This window comes from Dermacentor silvarum, chromosome 4 (genome assembly GCF_013339745.2).
Source record: "Dermacentor silvarum isolate Dsil-2018 chromosome 4, BIME_Dsil_1.4, whole genome shotgun sequence".
Taxonomy (NCBI): Eukaryota; Metazoa; Arthropoda; class Arachnida; order Ixodida; family Ixodidae; genus Dermacentor; species Dermacentor silvarum.
Window position 1 is genome coordinate 194,434,696 of NC_051157.2, and position 11,716 is coordinate 194,446,411.

Here is an 11,716-nt window from a genome sequence, read left to right on the forward strand (position 1 = left end):
TTCCACAAAAGTTGATATTACTAATACTTTGAACAAATGATTCCAAAGAGACGGAGTTCACTGCCTCCTGAGATAACGTATTTCAATAATAAATTGCGCGAGGAAATAAAGAGAACTTGTGAACATTACTGTGACTGACAGGTTGTCTAATACTTTTACTGTGATGCGTTCTCTCTGATCGTTTGAAAGAATCCTCAAGATATCGTTCCCGTGATAGCTTAAAGTTCTCGTGATAAAGTTGGTAAGTAAATGTAAATCTAGATATGATCCTGCGCTGCTCAAGTTTTTGTAGATTGGCCCTATTACGTAAGTTGCTGACACTAGAGTGACGGGAGTAATCAGAATCAATAAAACGCAAAGCTAAATTCTGTACTCTTTCGACTTTATTAATCAAGTATTATTGGCAAGGGGTCCAAGTAACAGATGCGTACTCCAATTTTGGTCGTGCTAGCGCTTTGTATGCGTTTAGTTTTACTGCAGACGGGGCATTAGGCAGTTTCCTTTTCAAAAAAATTGCCCGCCAATCCACCCTGTGAAGGTTGTTGGAAAGCGAAGCTTTTTACGCCACCCTCACGGTGACTGCGGCGCACTTGATATTTCACACACTACAACGTAACTTTAACCACGGCCTTTATTAATTACTTCACAACAATGTTCACTACTGCTTTATGATCGGTGTGATATACACTACTAGACTACCCCATAGTGGGGTAGTCTAGAAAATGAACCGAAGCAGTTACTAGGCTGGAAGAGTTTCGAATGACGTAAACCCTCTTTCAAGCAGCTGCATAAGCTTTGCAACAGCTGCAATCTAATCTTACGGAACCGCGCCGAGCCTGTTTCCGTTGTTTTCACGCAGCCCTTATCATCCATCATGTTGGTCATCACTTTGAAGCTTGTCTTTGTGTTTTTCTTGCGAAACAAGTGCTTAGTTGTACGCTGAATGCCTGAATTCAAGTAAGCTATACTGCCAGGCCCCGGAAACTCCGAGGTTTTTTGTCCACGCGAATGCCAGCGCCATCCATGAGGTGGATGCGGAACCAAGATGCCTTTCGTTTTTTTCTTGTCAACCCTCTCTCAACTTTGTCGTTCTCTCTCGCCTTCAACTATCGGCGGCGTGGCCCGCGCTCGTCGTCGGCCATGATGATAACGGCCAAAACGGCAGAACTTTTTTTTCTGGAATTATACGGTCAGTTTTTCGCCTTCCGTGCTAGCAGTGTGGTCCCTGTGGTACACCTACCGTTGCACGTTTGTAGGCTTTTTTTCCGCCATGTCTCGCAGCTGCACTGTCGTGTGTGGTTCAGTGGTGTACGAACACATCAAGACGAAGTGAGCCATGCGACGTGAAATTCTACCGCATCCCTAAAGACAACAGGTGAGCACCGTGCTGTTTACTTCCTGGTTTTTATTTGTGATAGTAATGGTGCGCAGTCGTACATGGCTGTCCGGTGGTGAGGCAGCAGTTGGTGATTCTGAAAACACCCACAACGATGCAGTAAATCGTTATGCCAACAAGCAGCGAACATAAAGCTCCTGATAATATAGTACCACCTGTGCGTATCCGCAAGGAACAGTGTGTAGGGTGTGCGCTTTGCACTTATTTCTATCTAATTGGTCGCAATCGTTTTAAATTTTTTTAAACGTTTAAAATGTTTAAAAGAATTAAGGTTGGCATATCACAACTAGTACTTTGCCGCGATGCGAAACGAGTTCTGTTTTGTATGTTCCAACGCGATGTTATAATTTATGATCTTCACTGTTCTTCAGGATGGAAGCGTTTATAACCTACGCTGGAAGGATGACCTAATGGGTTTGCCCAGAGACAAGGTCAGCAACCACAGAATATGCTCGGTGCCCTTCACCGAGGTGTATGTTATGGACCGAGCGAGAAGCAGGCCGTGAGAAGCTATTCTGCGCATTGGCCATTAGATCAATTACAATAAATGTTTTTTTACATGTGCGAACATGGAACACCCATCCGCGTTTTGTTGCCTCCTAGTGTATTGCACTGTCTGCTCCAATTCTGGTTTTCGCAAACGAACACAGTAAAGTGAGTCCAAAGAACTGTTGTGTTTTAAGTGCAATTATTTTTTAAGATAATTTGGGCACATGCTTGCTTGATCACTAACTAATGAATGGGACTGCGTGCATGAAAACGAAAAAGAATCACTGCGCGCAAGCACCAGCACGAATGCACGAATGGCACGGCGGACAGGAGAGGAGCGCGGAGCATGCGCTTCGGTCCGGTGGTGCGTCTGATAACGCCCGCGACAAAAAAAGTGCGCGTTGACAGCTAAAGAAATTAAAAAAGAAGAGGCATTGCGCGTGGCATGAGGGGAGGGTGAGGAGAGGCTTGCGAGGAGAATAGGAAAGTCAAGCGGAAACGGAGAAAAGAGCGGAACAATGTTATCATAAAAAAGGAAGAAAACAAGTTCTATAGCGAAAGGGGGAGGGTAAAAAAATCGCGCCGCTTTTCATTCTTTTTTTCGCCACCGTCAGTACCGTCATCCATCCGCTAGGGCCTAACTGAAGTGCGCCTGGCGGTAGCGTCGACTGAGCGTCTGCTATAAAAGAACCAATGGGAGGTATAGGAAGATTCACCCCCCTGATACTGCTCTACCTGCAATTCATAGCGGTTCGTCGGGATCGTTTTTTTGATTACAACGACGGACACGACAGAAACCCTTGGCTGGTAGAGGTACAAAGCTTGCTTTAAAATGACAATTCTGTGGTGCACCCCGACATACATTTTCAACATGGCGATTCCCAATTGAAGTTACTCGTAAGTGTGATGCCTAAATATTTAACTTTGTCGGTTGTCGTGATGGTAATGTTACCTAAGAGTAAGTAAAGTCAAAGGGCTCATTTTGTTGCTAAACGTAATGGAAGGTGTTTTAGAAGTGTTTATTCGTAAGTCCCATTTTGCACACCACGCATCAAAGGACTGTAAAGAATTGTTCAGTTTAATTTGGTGATCTCGCTGATTTATCGCTGTCTATACAATACACTCATCTGCAAATAGTTTAACCTGGATTGGTGGTTTGACGCAAAGATGAATATCATTAATATATACCAAGAAAAGGACGAGGCCCGAGGACCGAGCCCTGTGGAACACCTGAGTACTCATCCAAATCTTCGGAGACACTCCCATTTATGGCAACACACTGCTTTCTATCTCTTAAGCAAGATACAATCCATGCCACTACTTTGTGTTCAATGCCAATTGCTTTTAGTTTTATTAGTAAATCTTGATGAGGAACGACATCAAACGCTTTTGAAAAATGAAAACAAAATTGCGTCTGTTGGCATTTATATTGAGTGTACTAATTAATTCATCAGTATCAGCTAGTTGGGTTACAGTCGATAAACCAGATGTAAAGCCATGTTGTTGGGGATAAATCAAATTATTATTTTCTAAGTAAGTAATAATGGCCTAAAGGTAATGTGCTCGAATAATTTACAACAGCTGCTATAGTTAAAGAAACGGGCCTGTAGTTGTTAATTTCAAGAGGAGAGCCAGATTTATGCACCGGAATTATTTTGGCCGAGTGCCAATCATCAGGGATTACTGCAGTGTGTGTGTAAACTTTATTTAAAGACGTCAGGAGGCTCGACTTAAGCCGAGGCGGGCCGCTCCCACGTTGGTACTGTCAGGCCAAGCCCTTCAGCGACATCATGCGCCCTCTGGACAGCCCTTAGTTGGTCTTGAAGCAATGGACTTTGTATTCTTTTTTGCTATCGATTCCATTCTTCCAGGAGGCTGGGAAGAGTTGCAGGGCACCCCGCGAGCATATGTTTGATTTCAATGATGCCATGACAATCATTACATTCCATCCTAATCTCCTCTCTGGATATATTTTGTTAGTGGTACGGCGTGGGGTATGTACCCGTTTGCAATAAGCGCAGCGACACTGCCTGAGCCCTGTTTAGCTTTGAGTGTGGCAATGGGAATTGCCTGCGTCCTAGATAGTAGTGTTTGGTTATCTCATTATAAGTTATTAAATGATTTCTATATTCCCCGGCCTGATGGTGAACGGCGCGGTTATGACTGTCAGGTTAGCAAGTCCTCGTGCCAAGTCATGCGCAACCTCGTTCAGGTTTACCCGAGTCTCGTCCACTTTCCCCATATGTGCAGGAAACCATCAGATTTCTGTTCTCCTAATTCTAATGTTTTCAAATAGTTTAGCTGCAACTCCAGCTACGTAGCCTTTATCAAAACTATTTATAGCGGCTTTTGAATCACTGTAATTGAAGGCCCACTTATTACTCCTGATGGCTAGAGCAATTGCCACTTGTTCCGCCACCATGGGTTCCTTGGTATAAATAGTGATAGCGTCTTGCACCTTTCCTTGCGAATTTGATACAATGGCCGTATCGGCTTCTTTACCTTTCACCCAGGCAGCATCAACTATAGCTGCCAGTTGGTTCTGCAGTTCTATCTCCTGCAAGAGTGCTTTAGCTCTTGCCTTTCTCCTTTTGATATTATATTCTGGATGCATGTTTCTGGGGAGAGGGTTGGTTCTGATCCTATCCCTAACTTCAGTATTTAATTCCACTTCAGCCTATATTGGGCTCCTTGATCTATTAGGTTCTACACCTATTATCTGTAATATCTTTCTGCCTGCTCGTGTTTTTTTCAATCTTTCGTGTTTCGCTAGCTGTTGCGCCTCAGCGATTTCTTCCATTGTGTTGTGGACTCCTAGACTCATGAGGTTGTCAGTTGCAGTGGTACTCGGTATCCCTAGGGCTATTTTAACAAGTTTCCTGATCATCACATTGAGTTTGTTAAGTTCTGCCTGTTTCCATTTCAATAACCGACCACGTAAGTGAAGTGACACAAAGCAAAGAATGTATTAGCCTCAAAGCACTGTCTTCCCCCAAGCTTCTGTGTCTGTTGGTAATTCTCCTTAGTAACCTAATGACTGCATCTGTTTTGTTCGAGATATGCTGTATTGTACTATAATTGGCATTGTTTTCCTCTATGTGATAACCAAGAACCTTGATTTTTCCAACTAGCCTGATTGCGGTTCCTTCGTGAGTCCACACTCTTTGCTCCTCTTCCGGAATGTGGCCTCTTGGTTTACGACATTTTCTGCGATGTTTATATGACCAAGAGTTCCCCTTTGGCTGCCGAGCATTTCAGCCCATGTCTTTCCCAGTGTGTTCTCCAAAACATATACACTTTCTTGTAGTCTGGTCTCTGTCTCTCCTACATTACCCTTGGCACTCCAAATGGTTATGTCATCGGCATATACGAATAATGTATATCCTCGATTTTCTCTAAATTTCTTGCAACTTTAGACATTGCTAAATTCAACAGCATGGGCGAGAGCACAGCTCCTTGTGGAGTGCCCCATGTTTCCCAAATTCTTAGCTTCTGACTTAAGTTCTCCCATGATGAGGTGGCTGTTCTGTCTCTAGAAAGTCCTTAATCATGTTAAAAAGCCTCTCACCTAACCCCATCTCCGAGAGAACGTCAAAGTATTGCCTTATGTTTTAAGCGATCAAAAGCTTTTTCTACATCCATACCTAGAAGAGCTTTCGTGTGCGTTGGCTGGCCTGTACGAGTTGGTGTTTGATTAAGAGCATAGCATCCTGAGTTGACAACCCGGGTCGAAAGCCAATGAGGTTGTACGGGAGGATGTCGTTCTGCTCAACGTATTTCGTGACCGATTGAGGATGACATGTTCCATTGCTTTGCCTAGACATGACGTGAAAGAAATAGGACGGAGGTTGTCCAGAGTTAATTGTTTGCCTGGCCTTAGGTATGAGGATAGTATTGGCCACCCTCCATTCCTTGGGTATATCCCCTTCTTCAACATTCATTAAAATGTTCAGTTAGGTAAGAAATTGATTCATCATGCAGATTTCTTAAAATCCTGTTAGTTATTCCATCAGGTCCAGCTGCTGATCTACCATTAAGACTGTGAAGAGCGCCCTGACTTCACCCTCAGTGAAATCCAGGTCAATTTCTTCACATATGCCACCCCGAATATTCGACGTATCTTCTGCTTCGTTTGGTTTCTTAATGGGAGATATTGGACGGCGAGTCTATCCATGATTTCTCGCCGGTGTTTTATCCTGGCTCTCTGATGAACCAACTTGGCTATAGCTGTTCTCTTGTTTGTCCTTGTTGCATTCGCGTTGAGCAAGTGCTTAAGGAGGTTCCAGCTACCTCCATGTTTTGATTCTGCCATCCGAGAGTTTACCGATTATCATCCCACTGTTGTTTCACGAGTGTCTTCGAGTGCTCATCAATTTCTCTGTTTAATTGCGCTATTTTTTTCCTTAGCCTTCTGTTAAGTCTTTGCATTTTCCATCTCTGAAACTATAGCCTGTTTGGCCTCAATCAAATGCGCCAGCCTGCTGTCCATAGCCTCAATATTTTCACTTGTCTTGATTTCCTTAGAGGCCTCTTTGACGTCCTCTCTGAGCTGCTTAACCCATGTTTGAAATGACTCCTTTGTACCTAAAGGCCCCCTTTCCATCTTTTCACCCTGACTTCCTAAACTGGTCCCAGTCCGTGAATTGAAGATTCTAGTTTCCTGTCTCGGTAGGTCTATGGTTATGGAATGATATAAGGATCACTACCGAGATCAATGTTCGAGTTTTCCCAATTAGCTCCTCCTAAGTTATTAACAAAGTGAGATCCGGTGTGGAGCCCCTGTATGTGGACGTGCCACAACGGGTGGGGTACGCCGGATCGGTAACCAAGCCTAACCCCCGATCCATAGCGAGATTCCATAGATGCTCTCCCTTCTTTGTGTTCCATGTATATCCCCATGTGTGATAGGGAGCATTAAAGTCCCCTCCAATATGAGCGGGGAGTTTTTGGCAATCGAAGACACTTTGTTGAAGAGTGCTCTAAAGCTTTGTCTCATATCTCTAGGGCTGCTGTAAATATTTAAACAGAAAATGCTTTGAGCTTGCCTCTGTTCATTTTAAGTATTATCTCAACTAGAATAAATTCGAGCCTGGAATATCTACGATGAATATCGTCCTCGACGTATGGCAACTTTTGTCGATCAGAGTCGCCAACCCCCTCCCCATTCTTTGTCTCTACATATCGCTTTGTATCCTGTAAGCGTGATTTCGTCCGCCAAGGTTTCCTGCAGCATAATTGGTCTGGCCAAATTTGGCCTGGCCCCAGATGACCTGATTACCTGTCGCAGAGCTGCTTTTCTTGTGTTGAAACCCGCGATAATTCCATTGCCACACATTAAATCCATGATTACTGTCCATTGTTATTGGGTGAGTCCGCCTGCCTCTTACCCGCTATTTTCCTCTTTGTGTTGCCCCCTGACAGTCCAGGAAGCGATTTAACACTATCTACCTCCGATGGCAGATACTCATCGTCGTCTTCCCCTCGCGTTTCAATCTTCTTAAGTCTTTTCTCCGCCGTAACCCCCTTTCCACAATTTGCCCACTTTAAAGTTGGTCGTTTCCACTGTCTCTCTTATTGCTTTAATTGCCTCTTTTATTTCACTGATAGCAAAGAAAACTAAGTCATCATCGGAGCTCACCGCCCTTTTTTAAGGGCATGGGAGCTGCCTTTTCTGCAGTGCCTAACGATATAACGAAAATGTGATGTAAATTTGGTCACCCATACAGCATATCTACTTAAAAAGGTATTGGACAGTTGGTCAAGACCAAGTGATTTCTTCACATCTAGCCTATGCAGGAGGCCAAGAATACCGTCCTCAGATCTCTACCTCGGGCATGAACTATCATAGACATATGATGGTAACAGTGCATGCGCAACTGTCCTCGTGAACACGGATTGAAAAAAATGCATTAAATTTGTTAGAAATGACAGTCGAGTCAACAATACTTTCACCCGAAACATTTATCTCTGATATACACCGTTTATCCTTCGATAGATATCGCCAGAACTTTTGGGGTTCTTTAATCATAAAGGACTGCAAAGTGAGTGAAAAAAATAAGACGTTCTTTCGCCGACCTGGTTTGCTGCCGCAGGTTAGATATAAGGCTTGAAAGGTCACTTGTATTACCGCGTTTGCGTCCTCGCTTAATTTTACGTTTTAACTGAATCATTTCTCGCGTGAACCATGAGTATTCCCTATTTCCTATTAGCGCGTTTCTTTTTTTTTAACGGACATACTGTTGCTCGCAAAAGAGAAACAATTCTCTAAAGTACGTATGACCACATTTTATTGACATCACTGATTTGCCTAAAATTATCAAAGCGTGATTCCAAATAGTTTAAAACTGCGTTATCGTCGGCGTGTGTGTAATCTCTGACGAAAGTATCTGAAGGCTTAGGAAACGAACGTGCCCCTTCAACCAGACATGACAGAGCAAGCAACTTATAAGATATATGCCATCTTCAACACTACCGTACAACCTTGCAGAGAGCTGCTAACAAGTGCTAAATGCAGGGGTGAAGATGATCTATTGACCCTGGTATCGTCGGAAACTAGTTGGTGTAAACAGAAGTTGAATGTAGTCGTGACCAATGCATGAGTACTTTTTAGAATCTTTGCCATCGTGAGAAAAATTAGACCAGTTTATCCCGGCAGATTAAAGTGTTCTGTTATTATAATGTTCGACCGGGAATTCGTATTATCTGCATGGTAGTCGTGCATGGCTTCCAAATATTCCGGTGAAGCATTTGCGGGTCGGTACACGCCCCCTAGAAGTATAATTTTGCCCAGGAATTTAAGTTTGCACCATATACTTTCATGGTTATTAATGCCACCCAATAGTGTAAATGTAATATTATTTTTAATTGAGATTACTCCCCCGCCTCGTGACTCTCTATCTTTACGAATAAGCTTTTAAGTAGAAGGTACGACTTCCGAATCCTGTACATGAGTATGTAACCATGTTTCAGTAAATACGAAGACATGTGGATGGTAAGAGGATATTACATCTTCGAGGGAACCGGATTTATTTACAACGCTGTGCGCATTGAGCGAAACAACTTGGAGAACTTTGCTTGCAGATTGTCATTTTTAATCGCGACTTCGTGTGGTCACACGGCTAGACGCAGGATGAGCGGAACAAAGTTCATGTTGCTCTGTACCACTGTCGAGGCTTGGCTATTCTCTATTTCCATTTGGTGACCAGTGCTGCTCGTTTCCCTTGCCATTCTCGATGCTCGCGAGGTCACGCAGGCCCGCTCCTGGGGCGCGTGCGGCATTCGGGGAACGGTGTTCGAATATGCCAAGGTGCTCGTTGCTCGGTGTGTTAAGGTGAACAAATGAACTCACCGCTGTAATTATGGTATCTTTCGATGCCGCTTGCCTTGTTGAGTTCAATGACACAAAATCGTGAAGCTTCTTTAAGGTTAACAACAAAACTCGAGATAAAAGCAGCAGCCCATGTGAAGCGCGTATGCTCCACTCGGCCCCTTGGTGGCTTCGCCCGTGGTTCTCCTACCTTAGCGAGTTCCACATCGCTGTCGGTTACCGCCAGGTGTACACGTCGTATGCTTAGGTGTTATTTAAAGGCTGATAATAAGAAAATTAGACAATTAGCAGGTCCGTGGTTTTGCCAAGATCATATTGACGGTATATACTAAGCATTTATAGGCAATTTAGCCCAAGTGAAATTTCGTTGTAGTTGGCCTTTAGGTGTCACTGAAGATGAACGAACAATTTATGGTGTGGAAACTGCGTGCCTGTTAAGGGAAAACAGTGAGGTCACTATTTATGTGCTAGCCATCATTGTCGAACACATCGTTCGGCTCCTTCTTGAATTGTCTTTTTGTTCATACAGTGTCGAAGTAGTTTCAGAAAAGAAACTAGAGCGTAATTCGCAACGTTTGTAATCTGTAAGTGTTGTTTACCATTGCATGGGTGCCTTCGCTAATATCATGTCCACATCCCGGTCGGATGGCTTACCAGAAAGTTCAATGTAAAAACCATTTTTGCGAATACAGGCACTCATCGTCGCACTGGCACGACGCTTTTCCCTTTTTGTTTAATTTATTCAAATACCCTCAAGGGCTAAAAAGACATGCTAGATTAGAGAGGAGAGTGGGTACAATGTTAGTAAGTCCAATACAAAAGGAGCAACAGCAGAAACAATAAAGTAAAATTGACAGTCATAAGAGGAATGACGCAACAGTTCGGTCGTCGTTGAAACAGCAGGTTCGTAGCAGCCTTTCCAAAAGCATTCATATCTCTAATGGCGGCAACATTGTGTGAAAGGCGGTTCGAACACGAACATGTACTAGGAATAAATGAGTCATTATAATATTTAGGGTTTAAAATGGAATAACGACATTATGATGGTGTTCAATGCGTGTGTAAATATACGATGCATGGTTTTGTTAGTAGCCTATCCTTAAGAAATGAATTGTTACGATAAATTTTATGAAATAAACCAAGGCGGAAGCTTTTCCGCGATGAGAAAGGCTGGGTAAGGGACAGTGTGTCCTTCATAGCTTTAACACTAGTGGTGCGATGATAGTTGGTAAGAACGAAACCTGATGCACTGTTTTGTACCACCTATATTTCAGCTATGAGTGATCCGAGACCAGGACCACATATAGCTGCTGCCTATTCTAATTAGTTCGGGCCAACATCTTATGAAGCTGCAACTTGAGAGATACAGGGGCCTGAGAAAAAAAGGTCGGCGGATGTAAGTGAACTTACGACTGGCACACTTAGTTTTGTATTCAATGCGAGTTTTCAAGAAAGTTACACGATCTGTGCAGGCCAAGATACTTGTATGAGTAGACAGATCCCAAATTAGGATTCTTACCGCAATATGTTTGGTGAATAATGTGTTGTTGAGAAAACAAGCATTAGTTTGAACTTGTTAATCTTAAATTTCGTGTTCCGTACTGGCACCACTGTAAACCCGCTTAAAATCAGACGGCAGGATGGCTGAATCTAACTCACTGTTAATTCGATTATAAATGACAAGTTCATTGGCGAGAAGACTAATGGAAGACTTTATAAGTGTGGGCAAGTCATTAGTGCAAATTAAAAAAAAAGCAAAGGACCTATTATGGAGCCCTGTGGTACGGCTGAGGTAACTGGAGAATGATATTAGTCTGTGTTTATTATTAGCTGTTACGAACTGGGAACGATTTGCAAGTAGATCTTTCAACAATGCAAGAACTTTTACTGTCCACAAGAAGAATATGTAATACATACAAGACCAATTACGTGTGTTAATGTGCCAAACGACTTTGATAAATATAAAGATGCAGTCTGTAAAGGACCCGTCAATGAGAGTTGCCGGGCAAACTTCCTCGCGGACGAACCGCCTTCATTTCTGTGAGCAAAGCTGTCTGGTCGGACATGGCAGCCGAACCAGCGAGGTGTTCGTCGCACGGTATAGATCGAACGGGTCAGTGATCGCTGCCTGCGGAATTCTTCATAGCTCTGGCACAGTGCGATAATTTCGGCCACAGAGCGAGGATTTTTGGCCAGCAACATGTTAAAGGCGTCGTCCTCAATGCCCTTCAGGATGTTCGGATTCGATCAGACTCTGGCCATGGTCGAATTGACTTTTCGGCATAGGTCCAGAACATCTTTAATGTAACTGGTGAATGTTTCACCTCGCGGTTGAGATCGTTCTCGCAAACGCTGCTCGGCACGCATCTTGCGAACAGTAGGGCGACCAAATACATCGGCGAGGGAAGTCCTAAATTCTGACCATGTCTGAAACTATGCTTCATGATTATTATACCACAGGCTGGCCACACCTGCGAGGTAGAACAGAACATGGCTCAGTTTGG